Source organism: Alnus glutinosa, chromosome 8 (assembly GCF_958979055.1).
Source record: "Alnus glutinosa chromosome 8, dhAlnGlut1.1, whole genome shotgun sequence".
In the NCBI taxonomy this organism is placed as follows: domain Eukaryota; kingdom Viridiplantae; phylum Streptophyta; class Magnoliopsida; order Fagales; family Betulaceae; genus Alnus; species Alnus glutinosa.
The window spans coordinates 19,739,473-19,756,042 of record NC_084893.1 but is presented as its reverse complement, the minus strand read 5'-3'; the positions used below and the strand labels follow the sequence as shown (position 1 = coordinate 19,756,042).

The 16,570-nt window shown below is 37.1% G+C and overlaps 1 pseudogene; it reads right to left on the bottom strand.

The window, feature by feature from the left end:
* Window positions 1-1,222: 1,222 nt before the first annotated feature.
* LOC133874617 (probable leucine-rich repeat receptor-like serine/threonine-protein kinase At3g14840) overlaps window positions 1,223-16,570 on the bottom strand; it is a 32,308-nt pseudogene continuing 16,960 nt past the window's right edge.

The following is a 16,570-nucleotide window of genomic DNA, read 5'->3' as shown; positions in this document are numbered from 1 at the left end:
AACAATATGAATGTCAAACAAACAAATTATGTATCAATATATATATAGATTTCTAATTGAATAATGAAAGGGTTATATGGGAGGATCTTTCCACTCCTGAACCGAAAGGAAGGAGTTAGTGATCTTAAAAAGAAAAATGAGGTGGGCTCCCCAAAACAGACCCAACATAAACTAAAACAGTACGAATTGAAACTAATTACAACATGTAAGAAAATGGGCTAAACCAAAGACATAGATTAAGGTGAACCTATCTGAACTCCTACTTAGAACCAACAACAATCACTGGAAAGGAGCTGAAGCCGAATATGCACTATCATAGTTCGATGTAGGAACTGTAGGAAATAAAGAAACCAACATAAATTTGGTTACAAAAATCTCCTAGATAAAATACAGGAGCAGCAAAACATACGGAAATTAAAAATGCATGGAAAAATAAAAGACAAAAAAAACCCACGAAACAATAGTATAGGCGGATGGCAGAACGGAGAATCGCAACAGATGGCAGGGCAAACAAATTAAACCCACTCGTCAGAGCATGTAGACCACGCACTGGAAAAGGAGGCCGGGGTGAAGGGAACAACTGTAGATGGCCAGAAACAGCAGCAGGCCAAGGAAGAGAGGAGCTGTCACGCGCTAAGACGTGTTGTACACGCACCAACGAGTGAGATCCACTCACATGCGCATGTTGGCCGGATGATGCTGAGGTTGGTGGCAGTGGAAAGCGGCAGAGCCCAGGAGCACGATGGAGTGGCATGTGAATAAGCGAGACATCCTGAAATTGATAGATTTGATTTGGAAAAAACCAAATCTGAAAACTCCTTATTTTTAAACAAAAAAAAAAAAAAAAAAAAAATCGTAGCCGTGGCTGGGAGGGGATGGAGGAGGCTGAAATGATGCAGGTAGAGCCACCGGAGTTGTTGAATCGTGAGAAAAATACACAAGGGAAAAGAGAGAAGAGGAAATGGAGGGAAGGGAGGTGGGAAGGAAAAGACTCCTTCCCTCCTACAGAACAGCTGCACGAGGCGGTGGAAAACCTCACTGAGGAGGTGGTGTAGAAAAGCTTCTCTCTCTCTCTGTTGAGAGAAAAGCAGTTTTGTGACGGTCCCAACCTTATATATATATATATATATATATATATATATATATATATATATATATATATATATATATCAAATCAACAGCTTAACAGTTCATGGTTCTTCAAATACTTATATTCGCAATTTACAATTATTATGCCACATAAAAACTTCTGTAATCATGCCTTTTCTTCCACAACAGTAATCCGAGAAAACTTGTAAAATGAAAATGAAAATCATACAACAAACCATTTCATCTTCTCAAATCTGTTTTCTCCCAGTAATCAGAATCTAAATTGACTGGATATAGTTCTGCCGCATACTCCGTGTCTCGCTCTCACTCATATTCTGTTCTTCACTTCGTTGAAGATACTCCCACATTGCCTTCGCTTTCATTTCATCATTTGAGACACTTGGATCCGGAACCAACACTGGAACAGCAGCGCTGCCCTCAAGCATGCACACCGGCCACAGAAGACATGGTAGGTCTAACTGCTGCAGAAGCATTAGTGCATAGGAGACCAACATTGATCATCACCGTAACCTCTTCTTTCTCGTAGTTTGAGCCCAGCCTTGGATCGACCAGTTCCAATAAACTCTCTTTCTCATTTAAATGTAATGCCTGCAAACACGGAGATAGGAGCAAGGTATAAAATGTCTGGCCTTTAACTTGAAAAAATACTAGGGATTAATTGGGTAAGAAATTAAGACACTGTATAAAATTTCTTAGACAACTCTTATTAACAACAACATGGTGCTTGTCAGACCATCAAGAGCGGTGATTCAGTGGCTTCTAGGCAATCCCCATGTGGTTTGGTAAACACTAGGGCATGGGTTCAACTCCTGCAACAAGTATCTTCACGCCTAATTAGTGTAAATCACATTGGGTTTCACTGATATCCTGATGGAACTGTTAGGCTATGGCTCAACCTTGCCATTTACCGCAATTTAGGCTCCTCCTCTCATTGGTTCCCAATAGACAAGTACTACTATGGTCACTCTCAACTAGTTAGAAGATTTTGCCTCAACCTTGTCGACTTTCTTTCACTCCAAATATTGGATATTCATCATGAAACAAATCCATAATCTACATTTTAAGATTAGGATCCGAATTCAGTGCTGTAGTTTTATCTGTAATTAAAACTACAATACATCTACTGCACACACACACACAAAAAAAAAAAAAAAAAAAAAAAAAAAAAAAAAAAAAGGAAAATGAAGGGCTTAGATTTTTTTTCTTGTGCAAACGTTTTCTTGTTGGGAGGAAGGGCTAACTTGATTGGGACTTTCTGACTAGAAAATCTCGTAAGGACAAAATTTTGTGCAATCTCTCATCTTTGACATAGAAAAGAAATTCTTCTTGTTAAACTCATGGTGGAATTGGGACAATGTCATCTTGCCCCTTGATCCACACTACAAAAATTCTTGTAATTCGCCGCGTGTCTACAGTAGTTATTACTGTAGCCACGCGGCCAAATAGCCACGTGTCTTCATGACAACGTGGCTATTTGTACATGGAAAACGAGTGGTTGTGTATTTATTACACGTGTCCAAGTAGCCACGTGTAATAAATACACGTGGCCACTTGGACGCGTGTATAAAATACATGTGGCCAACTATTTTTGAGAATTTGTACACTATAAGTTATATATATATATATATATATATATATATATATATATATATGATAAAAAAAAAATATTTAAAATATACAATCAGGGATTTGGCCACGTGGCCAAAATTTGTGCAGGTAGGTGCGCGGGACAATTCCCGCGCATCCACCTGCCCATTACTTTGAAATATATATATATATATATATATATATATATATATTCGGTTTAGAAAGAGAAGCATACGATGCTTTAAGTTATTTCTCTCAGTGTTCTCTCTCTCTCTCTCCGTCACTGCACCACTGGTTAGCTCCCCGACCACCGTGTGGCCGGCCTTCCCTTTGGTGACACGCCCTTTCTCTAATATCTCTCTTGCTCTTTCTCTCTCTGTATCTCTCTCTCTTTCTCTCTCTATCTCTCTCCAAACTCCGGCCGGCTAGTAAGACAACAGTACCCTCTCAGTATCTCTCTCTAATCTCTCTCTCTCTCTCTCTCTCTCTCTCTCTATCTTTCCAAACTTCGGCCGGCCAGTACATCACCGGCCGGTAAGACAACAGTACCCTCTCACTCTCTCTCTAATATCTCGCTCTCTCTCTCTCTCTCTCTCTCTCTCTTTGTATGTCTCTCTGTATCTCTCTCTATCTCTCCAAACTCCGGCCGACCAGTACATCACCGGTTAGGGTTCAGTGGTTGTGAAATGAAGGTATGAACACTGTGGTAGCACAGCAAGCACCAAAGATATAGGTCCATGTCCATTTGTCCAAATTAAAAAAGAATTTAACAAAAATAAGAAACAAGAAAAAAAAAATTAAAAAGGAATTTAACAAAAAAAAATTAATTAAATTTAAAAAGAAATTAACAAAAATAAATAAAAATAAATCAACAAATAAATTAATTAATTTAAAAAAATTAAATTTCTAAAATTTTGCCACGTGTATATCAGTACACATGACTGGCAGTTAGCCACCTGTATTTATATACACGTGGCCAACTGTCAGCCACGCGTACAGTAAAACACGTGGCCACAAAGCCACATGTATTTATATACATGTGGTTAGCTGTCAGCCACATGTATATAAATACACGTGGCTGACAATCAGCCACCTGTATTTATATACATGTGGCTTTGTGGCCACGTGTTTTACTGTACACGTGACCAATTATACAATTAGCTATACTCGGATCTACCACGCACTGAATACGTGGCCATTTACACATGTCTAACTGTTCGCCACGTGTACAGTGTCTATACACGTGGCGAAATGCAAGTGACAAATTACAGAAATTTTTGTAGTACGGCCGCTAAGGCTGCAGCCGCCTTCTTCCCTTTCAGTTTGAATTTGGTGCCACTGACACTCCTAGTTATTACTAGCTGGGGCAGAGGCGCTGCTTGCGCACTAAGGTCATCTTCGTTCTTTTTCTACTCCTAATTAGTCTCCATGGCCTTATCGTGTTGGGGAAGATTTGAATTACTCGGGTACTTGGAAGTAACAAGCTCAAACGTGCAGCAACTATCACGGGGTGAAGGTTCCAAGGTACCAAGGGACCTAAAATAAATAAATGTAAGAAAAAAAAAAGAGATTTAAATTACCCAATCAAGATGATGGAAAGATTCCTCCTTTGCCCCAGTAACTAGTATTGCTCCTCCCACAGACAATTTCCAAGGTAACAACTCTAAAACTATAAACTTCTGCTTTATTGATTAAATAACCTTGCATTGCATATTCAGGTGCCATATATCCGCAACCAAATCACGAAACAATGTGTATCATTTTCAGCATCATGAATTTGTAAAATTGCTAATATTAAGGGCAATAATTTCTAATTTCTAATTTCTAATTGCTTTTTTTGTTTTGTTTTTTGGTTCTTAATGCATTGGTAAACTAAAATCAATACCATAAAGTAAATAAGTTAGCTTGTAAAATAATTCAAACAACAAAATTTCTCAAGCTGAAGATTTTTGGTACAATTGAACTTTACTAACAATTCCTCTACTTTTTGAATCAAAAAAATAAAAAATAAATTTCCTCTACTTTCAATTTTATTTTTCTTCTATATTTCTTTGAATCTACTGACAAATTAATACACAACCATTCACTAAGTTCCAGCAACTCGGGTGCTTATGTGGGTATTATCCTCTTCATTAAGCTTGGCCAAACCAAAGTCAGATATCTTAGAGTTGAAATTTTTATCAAGCAAGACATCAGTGGCCTTGATGTCTCTATGAACAATCTTCAACATCGATTCTTCATGGTGATAGGCCAAACCCTCTTGGTATACCAACACAAATCTTTGAGCAGTGATAGGGAGAAGTAATATTTTCGGAATTCATCCAGAAATATTGCTTGTCCATGGCATAGTTGTAATTATTATTAATTACAACTATGCCATGGACAAGAAATATTTCCGGATGAATTCCGGAAATATTACTTCTCCTGAGCATTACCCCAAATCTTTTGTCTCGTTGGCCAATCCAATTTCAACTCATGTTCTTCTGGCCCTTCAATCAATCAAATTAATAGAAAACAGTAAATGACCATGCACACGTGTTAGATAAAAGTAAAAGAAAGAAAGTAGAAAAACGAAATGCTCTTAAGGTGCGTTACAATGTCGCTTTTCTTAAGAAATTATTTGCCCCCTCCAAAAATGGTATACAAAGGGTTACATTAAATATTTTTCTAAGATACAATGGAACCTAGAAACCCTTTGTTGTATAGTTGTGTTTTGCACAAACGAAACTAAACTCGAATACGTACCCTCAGATTTGCTATTGCAGCAAGAGATAGAGACTCTAAATTTTAAAGTGAAAAAGGTATCATAAAAGAAAACAGTAGATGAGAGAGACAATAGTTCTGTATATTTTTAATAACTGGACTGTAGTTACTTCTATATTGTGTTGAATAGCAGTTATTTAATAACTAGTAATACAACGGTGATAAATTTCTAATTTAATAATTATAAACTGCTATTTTAACAGATACTTAATTTTGACTATCAGATCAAATAACTATCAATGATTATTTAATAATAACCATTAGATCGTAATTATTTAATCTCAACCATTAGATCAAAGTTAATTTGATTTTACAGTTTACTTTAGTGATAGTTCAGTAAATCCAACCACTAGATCTATCTAAGAAGCATCCTACGGTCTAAATCAAATGATCCTAACCATCCAAAATTAAATGGTCATGATTATATCGCTTCAAGCTCCGATGCTTCGTGCCAAGTGCGCTACTAATGCCTTACAACCCACTGCCATGTGGGCATGCACGTGTATTTGACGCTTCGCACAGTACTAAAGTATACATATAATGCATACACCCAAGCATTACTTTAAATGCTTAAAGTGTGTTGGGCTTTATAAACGCCAACTACACTTTCTATTTTTTCCACATTGGACTCTTTTCATTTAATGCTCTTTAATATCTTCCATTTAAAACATTTCCAAAACACAAAATAAATATATATACATATTAATTTTGCATCTGATCAATGACTACAAATACACAACAAAAACAATTAAGTGCATGAAATTAAAATTTTACCAAACAAAGCACGAGGAAGACTATTATTTTCCATGTACTCGTATACTAGCAACAATTGATTTCCTTCAATACAGCATCCATAGAGCTTCACAAGATGAGGGTGCTGCAAAGTAGAAATCATGCCTATCTCATTCACTAACTCACGATTTCCTTGTTTTGATTTGGAAGAAAGCTGTTTGACTACAATTATGATGCCATCTGACAAAAGGCCCTACATTTGGGAAACATAAAATTTTGTCATAAATGAGTAAGGAACAGTTTAAAAAGAGAAAGAACTACAATAAGAAACATTCAATGAAAAGAAACTATTTATTCTGCAAATACCTTGTAAACAGAACCAAAACTACTTTCCCCAATTTTATTTGCAACATCAAAGTTGTTTGTTGCAGCTTTGATTTGCCTTAAGGTGAATGTACCAGTTTGCAAGTTTAAACCCTTTAAATATAAGGGAGATGCAAAGTCAGATACGGAAGCAAAATTCTTGACATTCCTCATAGTTTGAGACATTTTAAAGCGTACTATAACTAAACAGATGATGAGTAAATTAGCTATTTCCACTTGAAAGAATTAGGGGTAGGTAAATAGCTTGATATATATACCTTATAAATATATATATATATATATATATATATATATATATATATATATATATATATATATATATATATATAAGGAATTTATTTCATCCTACAAGTGTATATATGCACCTGTTGCGTGTTCAAACATACATACAAATAGGAAAAAAAAAAACTAAAAATAAAAAAAGAATCCAAAGAACATATCAGAAATAAATATTTATCTATATAATAACAATATCAATTACCTTGTAAATACCTTGTTCCATCTTATATTTTTGTCCAAGACAACATTTCAACCAGAGGATACCCATAACGAAAAATATAACAAAAGCACTGGCAACAACAATCCCGACCGTTGCACCCAGAGATATACCAGTTCCATTTTCTAATATATAATCTATTTGAAGAAAAAACATAAGAGTTACAATGAAAATAAACAAGAAAAGGATTTCATTCTCGTATTCATCAATATTATTTTTTAATATCATTTTGTGAACTCGTACACATCAAACTGAAAAAATATAAAATAAAATCCTAAAATGTGGACAAAAAAGACAAATACATTGATCTATGATACCATAAAGAAATTAAAAGGTTCAACTCAATTACTTTAAGGAAATTATTGATGAAATATAATTAGCATCATGCTTCCGTAAAAGTTTCCAAAGAAATAGAGATAAATTTAAATGTTAAGATGTAAGCAAGTCTAAAAGAATGGATCACTTTCAAACCGTTGAAAGTTAACATGAACTTATAAAACATACAACCTACCAAGATTAACCACAAAAATAGCTGGAATAAGAGGACCACAGACTCCTCTGTCCAGGATAGCAGTTGTCCCCTTCCCAGCCCAGTACAAACGGATATCTAAGATATTATTAATCAATAAATGCCTTACCAACTCCACCAGCCTCTTTTACAATGTTGAAATCCTTCCATACCAACTCTCCCTACAATATTCAAATCCATTTATGTGTTTAACAACCATTTCATGCTAACAACTATTTGAGTAACTGAAAATTGGTTGATGAAAGTGGAGGTATATTGTAATAACTACCTGAATCTAAATATCAAATATACGCCTTCCCAAGCTACTATATGTTTTATCATCAGTGAACATTATTTCTGCGAAATGGTGGTTTATTGTGTAGTTTCCATTTCCCATACAAGAAGCACAATAAGTAAGAGAGAGAGAGGAGATCGAAAGGCGTGCATTCATGTATAGTTTAGGGTTAGTCATAGAAAGACTGGATGAATTTTGCCCAATATAATTGTCAGTTTCACCGTTATCCATGACGTCACCAGTGCTGCTAAATGCCTAGTTTTGTGGACTCCCTGGTAGAATTTTGAAGGTTCACCTGAATCTGTATCAACATCATATGCTATACTTCCATTAATAGTTACTGATTTTCCACCACAATTTATATGAAGCTTGTAAGATTTTGGGATAAAAGCAACAACAATAGTAACAACTAAACATGTAGATATAATAGAATTGATACTCATCAAAAACAAAAAATGAAGAAAACCTATTCAATACTTTCAATTTTGAGAGCGGAGTGGGGAGAGGAAATTAGGATGAGTTGGGTACACAATTCAGGCAAATGAAATTAAGACTACAATTGAGAAATTTCTTACTAAGACTATCATAAATATGTGATCGATAGCTTAGATCTTCACCGTCCCTCTTAAAAATAAACTTATAACATTGTTAGATCCAGCTAGACAACTATGAAGGAGGCCACAAATGGATGCCAACCATCTTTAGTTCAAGCCTAATGCATCATTTATTGGTACTGCTAGCACACACAATTCATTTATAGGTGCAAAAACAATTGAGAAAAATTAGGCAAAGTTATGAGCCTGATTTGTACAGAATGTGAAAGCGTTGGCAATGCTTTTTTTTTTTTTCTTTTCTTTTTAAAAGACGTGCGTTCCGACCTTCCCAATGAAAGAGTTTGAGAATTCTCTACTTGGTTGAAATCCAAGGGCAGAGTTATTGTTCTATATATAGAGAGTGAATATACAACAAAAGTACATACAGGCTCGGTGAACCAATAACAGAGACAATAACAGGACACAATATTCTAAACATAAGTCAAAGTAACAAGTTCCTATGCTTCTGATCATAATACAAACAAAGAACAAGATCCAAGACTGATCACACATGAATCTATGCTGAGTTGGAGGAGTATTCAGCAAAAAAAATGAAGACCATAAAATCAGGAGTAGGGTTGACTGTGTCAGCTACTAGGGTCTTCTGCAGAATGGTGTGCGGTAGCTTGGTAGCTGCTGCTGTGGTCTTCTGCAAAGTAGCTATAGGATTGCTGCTGATTAAGAGGAAAATTAGTAAAGAAAGAGTGCAGCTTAGGTTGACTAGAATTTTCCTTTTCTGGTTGAATGTGAACCAGATTGCTAGTAGGAGTGCTTTGCTGTTCTTGATCTTGAATTTCCTTAACACCCAATAGGTGAAAACCTGCAAGTTCTCAATTATAGTAAAATAGCATTTCTATAATATAGCGCCACAATTTTCACAATGTCTAAGAACTACAAAATTGTTTATCAGAGGAAAATCCTAAAATATGAAAGTAGGATCTTTAAAATAAAAAAGTTCCCTGTTCACTAAGAGCACAAGCATTGCAAGAAGACAATCGGTAATAACACTATCACCCCCGTAGAAAAGAAAACTTCCAACAACTAATAAAAAAGAAAAGAAAACCCTAAGCTGTTATGGTTTTATCGCTCAGTCAAAGCACTACAATTTTAGAGGAAATTTCAACACATTATATTTCATCCATTTTTTCCTTCAGTTTTTTATTTTATAAAATCTTTTATACTCATTCACTTTAAGAAATTACACACCTATTATAAATATCCCAATCCCCCCATCCACGAAGATAAGGAAAAGCAAACCAGGTTGTACACTATTCAAATAAGGTAATCATTAGAATATAACAACCTTCAGGATATGGCATTTCAACTTACTTTGATCAGGACAAGGAAAGCTTCTCAAACACGAAACCAGGCCACTGTTGGAACAATCAATGTCCATAGCAAGTTATTATTAAGATCAAAATAGGATTTGTGTTTACTCATATCAAGACAATACACAAGAAGATTAATATCAGAAAAATTTGTGATGCATATTTTTGATGGATGAAGTTGATACTTACGAGTTATTTCCAATCAAAGAGTTTGCAAACAAGTTCCTGCAAAATATAACAAGAGAAAGTCTGGTGAGTATGCCCATGAGCGCTTGCATTCAGACAAACATGCTTAGAAGAAAGTCTTACACACTACCTTGTGAACAACGTGACGAGCCTAATTTTCCAACCGTAAATTTGTTATATGAAAGATCAGTACTGCACACAGAAGAAGCAACATGATTCACTATCTTCCATAATGTAGCATGACCAGAAAACTTTTTTTATACATGATAGTAGATTATATACTTGGAAGCGATGATAATATTCAATTTAATTGTTCTCATACTTCATTCTATATAGTCCAAGAGATTACACTTACAACTGAACTTAAGCAGAAAAACGACAAGCACTTTCCACCACTTAAAAGGGGATTAGCTTCTAATCAATCCTCATAAGATAAGCAAATACTGCCTAAAATGATCATCCTCCTTATAGTTTTCGAAGTTGGGATGGCATTTTTGACATATTTTAGAAAAAGACTCTAGAAGTAGAATCAAGGAGAGTAGGAAACAGTTGGGAACTCTCAGGAGTAGAAATTCTTGGAAATGATTAAACAGTAGAAAAGAAGAACAAAGGAGGATATGAGGGGAAAATTTATTATTCGATGATATTCTTTCTCATACGATTACATGTGTTTAAATAGAAGAGAATACAAAGCTTAATATGGAAAGCAAATATTAAGAGATTACATAGAATAAAAGAGTAAAAAAATCATAATAAAATTAGGGAGAGAGTAGTTTCTATCTTCAAAACTCCCCCTTAAGCTGAGGAATAATAGATCTCTTGCATGCCTAGCTTGCATAAGGCTGAATGAAGAATAGTACTAGACACTCCCTTTGCCAAGATATCCACAAATTTTTCTCCCGTCTTCACATATGGTGTACAGATGCCCCACCGACAACTTTTAAGGTTTTGAAAGCGAGCATGGCTGAGTTCCCAGCCCTCAATGGCCAGAGTGTTTCGTATGCAGTTCTCCAATACCCAGCTGGCTCCGTCAACCCGCCTCACACCCATCCCCGCTCAGCTGAGCTCTTGTTTCTCGTTGATGGATCCCTTGAAGTTGGATTTGTTGACACGACAAACAAGCTCTTTACTCAGAAGCTCCAAGTCGGTGACTTGTTTGTTTTTCCAAAAGGACTTATTCACTACCAGTACAATAGTGATGCAAAGAATTCTGCAATAGCTGTTTCTTTTCTTTAATAAAGTGTCGATCAATTTCAACATGCTTGGTTTGATCATGTTGGACTGGATTATGAGCAATACTAATTGCTGCTTGATTGTCACAATACAATCTAATAGGATCCTTGGAATCAAACCCAAGTTCTTTCAAGAGCATCTTCAACCATTATATTTCACACATTCTATGAGCCATGGCTTTGAATTCTACTTCTACACTGGATTTGGCAACCACTGATTTTTTTTGTTATGCCATGTAACCAAATTATCTCCAAAAAATGTACAATATCCTAACGTGGACCATCCATCCATAATCGAGCCAGCCCAATCTGAATCTATATAGACTTCTATTTTCAAATGATCATGTAAAAAAAATAACAATCCCTAACTTGGTGAGGATTTTAAGTAGCGAAGGATTTGGTAAACTGCTTCCATATAAAGCTCTCATGGTGAATGCATAAATTGACTCACTACACTAATAGCATATGCAATGTTTGGACAAGTGTGAGATAAATAAATCAACCGGCCAACTAATCACTGATATCTACATTTGTCCACCAGAGGACTCTCTCTAAATTCTCCCAATTTAACATTTACCTCCAGTGTATTATCAGTGGCTTTACATCCAAGTATCCTCGTTTCTTTGAGTAGGTCAAGAACATATTTCCATTGGGATTGGAAGATAGCACGTCTTGATCTTCCTACATCAATGCCCAAAAAGTATTTCAAATTGCCCAAGTCTTTCATCACAAATTCACTAGCCATATATTCTTTCAACCTCTGTATTTCTTCATTATCATTACCAATCAACACAATATCATTTACATAAACAATCAAGGCAGTTAGCTTCCCATGTATAGAATGTTTGATGGATAGTGTATGATCCGTATGAATTTGGCTATAGCCAAATCTTTGCATAGCTCGGGAGAATCTCTCAAACCAAGCCTTCAGAGACTATTTCAACCCATATAGGGCCTCCTTCAATTTACACGCTTTACCTTTGGTAGAGAAGAATTGGGGACTAGCATAAATGTTCCATGTAGATCTCTTCCTTTAATGCTCCGTTTGTTTCGACGTAAAATGGTTTCCGTCGTAAAATATTTTCGACGAAATCAATTTCAAAAGAAATTATTTTCTCGAAAATATTTTTCGGCGTTTGGTTCGCACGAAAAAATTACGAAAAGTGAAAATGCAACTGTCGCCGGAATCCGGCGACGACCGGTCGCCGTCGCCGGAATCCGGCGAACATGTTTGGCCGGATCCGGCCAAAATCGCCGGATTCCGGCATGACACCTCCTGGCCCGGTCAGATCCGGCCTGATCCGGTCATTTTGGCCGGATCTCGGCAGGATCAGTGGCCGGATCCGGTCAGATCCCGCCGGATTCCGGCCATTTGGGCCAGATCCGGCCGGATCAGTAGCCGGATCCGGTCAGATCCCGCCGGATTCCGGCCATTTGGGCCAGATCCGGCCGGATCCGGTCAGATCCCGCCGGATTCCGGCCATTTTGGCCGGATCCGGCAGGGCTAGTGGCCGGATCCGGTCAGATCCGGCCGGATCCCGTCCATTTCGGCCAGATCCGGCCGGATCAGTGGCCGGATCCGGTCAGATCAGGCCGGGTTCCGGCAGGTTTCTGTCCATGGCCGGATTCCGGCGGCCGGCGGTGTTCCGACAACCGGATTCCGGCGGCTGGCGGTATTTCGGCGGCCGGATTCCGGCAGCCGGCGGGATTCCGGTGGTCGGATTCCGACGCCGGCATTATTCCAGTGACTTGATGATGTCGGATTCCGGTGCTACCTATTTTCGAACGACCGACTATTGTAGGATTTGGACAGTCAGATATTAAACGTGCGTGTAAGGACGAAAAATATAATTTTGAAAAACGATTTACGGTTTTAAAAACCGTAAATCGTTTTCCAAAAATTAAAGAAGGTTTTACGGTCAAACCGAAAATGATTTTCGTTGACCATTATTTTCGCCCCTACCAAACACCGTAAAATACCGAAATCATTTTCCGGAAATCATTTTACGCCGAAACAAACGGAGCATAAATCTCCATGAAGAAATGCATTTTTCACAACAGGTTGCTGGAGTGGCCAATTTAAATTCGCTGCTAAGGAAATAAGAACTCAAATAGAATTCAACTTTGCTATCGAAGCAAAGGTCTCCTCGTAGTCTATCCCATATGCCTAAGTAAAGCCTTTATGAACCAATCTGGCTTTACATCTTTCCACTAACCCATCGGATGTATGCTTCACAATAAACACCCATTTGCATCCAATTGCCTCTTTTCCACCAGGCAACTTGACTAGCTTCCATGTGTTATTTTTGTGTAGAGCTTTCATCTCTTCATGCATTACTTCCCTCAACTTTCAATCACTAATTGCCTCTTGTAAATTTTGAGAAACAAACACAGGAGACAATTTAGATATAAAAAAACGATACAAGGGTGAAAGGTGCTGATAGGATACGAAGTTAGATATAGGCTATTGAGTGCAAGATCTGACCCCTTTACACTGACCAATAGGCAGATTCATATTATCAACAACAGATATTGAATTTAAATCAAATGTAGGGTTACTATTACTTGAGCCAGGGTCAGATGTTCGGCAAGTAGCATCAAAAATAGCCTTAATTTTTTGGCGTTTGAAGTAAACTCTCAACAGTGGTGGCTCACACAACTCATTAGTACAAGACTCATCAACTGTATGTTGTTTGTCATGCTTTGGCATAGGAGCAAGGATAGGTAAAAGGCTACGCATAAGCTTTTCTTCACTCGAACTCTCCCCCTGAAGAGAAGTTTTGGTAGATGGAAAATATGATTGACTCAAAAAAGGTAACATCCATCGAGACAAAATGCTTCTAAGTGGGGGGATGATAGAACTTATACCCTTCAGAGTAGGGGAATAGCCATTGAAAATACATTTGAGAGCCCGGAGACCTAATTTACCCCGAGTCGAACCATGAATGTGAACAAAACAAACACAATCAAACACCTTTGGAGAGACACCTTTGGAAGTAGATAAAGGTGGAGACGATACTTCCGGTGGTGTTTTGAAATCTAAGACACGTGAGGGCATCCTATTGACGAGATATGTAGGAGTGAGTAATGCATAATCCCAATAAGATTTAGGGACATGCATATCAAGCATTAACGACCAAGTTAGTTCAAGCAGATGTCAATTTTTCCACTCAGCAATGCCATTCTGCTGGGGAATATCAATACAAGTGGTTTGATGGATAATACAACGTCACAAAAAGAAGTACTTAAACTACTAGATAGATACTTACCCCCATTATCAGAACGGAGAACTTTGATAGAGGCATTAAATTAGCTCTGAATCATGTGGTGAAATATCTGAAAAACAAAGGATAACTCACTTTTATCATTTAACAAATAGACTTAGGTGGCTCGAGAAATATCATCAATAAAAGAGACAAACCATCGATGATCAAATAAAGAGACCACCCATGAATAACCCCAAACATCAATGTAAACTAGAACAAAAGGCGCATTGCTTTTGGTCATACTAGGGGAGAACGATACCTGATGAAGTTTGGCAAGTTCACAAGTTTCACACTGAAACTTAGAAAAAAGATTATGCAAGAATAAGTGTAGCGCCCCAAATTTTAAGACATAATTTAATGTCTTAAATTAGATTTCATAGCTAATAAAAAGGTTAAAGAATATATATGAATATTTATGTGAATAAATAATCATTCATTTTATAAATTGTTTTATAAAAATATTCAATTGATTTATGAACTTTGTTTTAATAAAACAGATATTTATTTTATACCCGAAAATTATTGAGTTAATAAATAGACAAGTTAGTAAATCATTAGATTAATTAACTTTATTATTATTTCAGTTAGTATATAATCGTGCAAAATATTCTTTGACACTTTATTATCTAGTATCTATGTAATAACATTTGTGATAAAATATCATTAATTATGAAACAAATGAAAACGGATTTAGAATAGTTTTTAGGGATAATTGCACCGTTGGTCCTTGTGGCATGCCATAATTATTTTTCATTCCCTATGGTTTAAAAAGTTTATGAGAGATCCCTGTGGTATGCAATAATTATAAATCGATCCCTGTCGTCAAATTCTGTTAAAATTTTTAACAGATTCCGTCAAATGCCATATCATCGCCACGTGTCGTCATCTTATTAGTGACACGTGGTGCTGACATGTCCATTCTCAATAAAATAATATAAATTTATTAAAAAATACTTATTTTTTAAAGAAATTAAAATTCAAAAAAAAAAAAACAAAAAACAAAAATGGCAGCAAGGGGTGGCCGCGCGCCACCCCCAGAGGCTGCCGGGGGTGGCGCGCGGCCACCCCCATTGGCTGGGGATGGCCCAGCCACCCCAAGCCTGCCCTTTTTTCTTCCTTTTTTTTTTTTGTTAATTTTTTTTTAAAAAAATAAGTTTATTTATTTATTTTTTAAAAAAATTTATATTTTTTTTATTAAGATGGACACGTGTCGCTGACGTGTAGAGCTAACAGATTCCGTCAAAATTGTGGACGGAAAATCGACCCAGCGAGTAAAACGTAATTATTGCATACTATAGGGATAGAGAGTGAAAAATAATTATGATATATCAGAGGGGCCAACGGTACAATTATCTTTAATTTTTAAATGAGTCAGATTGTATTAAAAAGATCCGGTGTATAAAACTTTAACTGCCGATAAATTATAGAATTATCAGCTGTCTCTGCGTCATCCCTTGTGTCGTATCCCACCGGATATTATAATAAACCAACACAGCACTCTCCAGCCTGCTCTCCAACTCCTACACTCATGACTCTCACATTTATAAAATCGCACGCTTCTTCCTTCTTCTTTCTTCTCCCTTCTCCTTCTTTGTTGTTCTTCCTTTGCTCTCTTCTAACCAAGAGATTCAAAGAGAGTGAGAGATCGTGGGATTGAGAGAAATAAGAGGGAGAGAGAGAGACTCGAGTGAGAGACTAACAGAGAGATCGAGGAGAGGAGAGGGAGATCAGACCCCGAGAGAGAGAACTCGGAGACCCGATCATGGAGGACTCGTAGCAGACCCGAGCCGAACCCAGAGGCCGTGTGACCCGTCGACCCAGGAGGACCGAACGGAAGATCCAATCACCGGAGGGTAGCGCTGCAACTCTTGGTGAGCTTCTGGACCCGGAGCCAAGAGACCCAAACCTTCGTGGGTCTCCGGTGGACCAATCGTGGGGAGAAAAAGAGGATCAGAGGATCCGATGGGGGTGATTTCCGGTGTTTGGAGGCCGTTCGTCAGTGGGAGGAGTTCCGGCGGTTTTGGGATGCGATTTCCGGCAATGGTGGGGGGATTCACAGATGGTAATTCCTGGTAGATTCTTGCGATTTC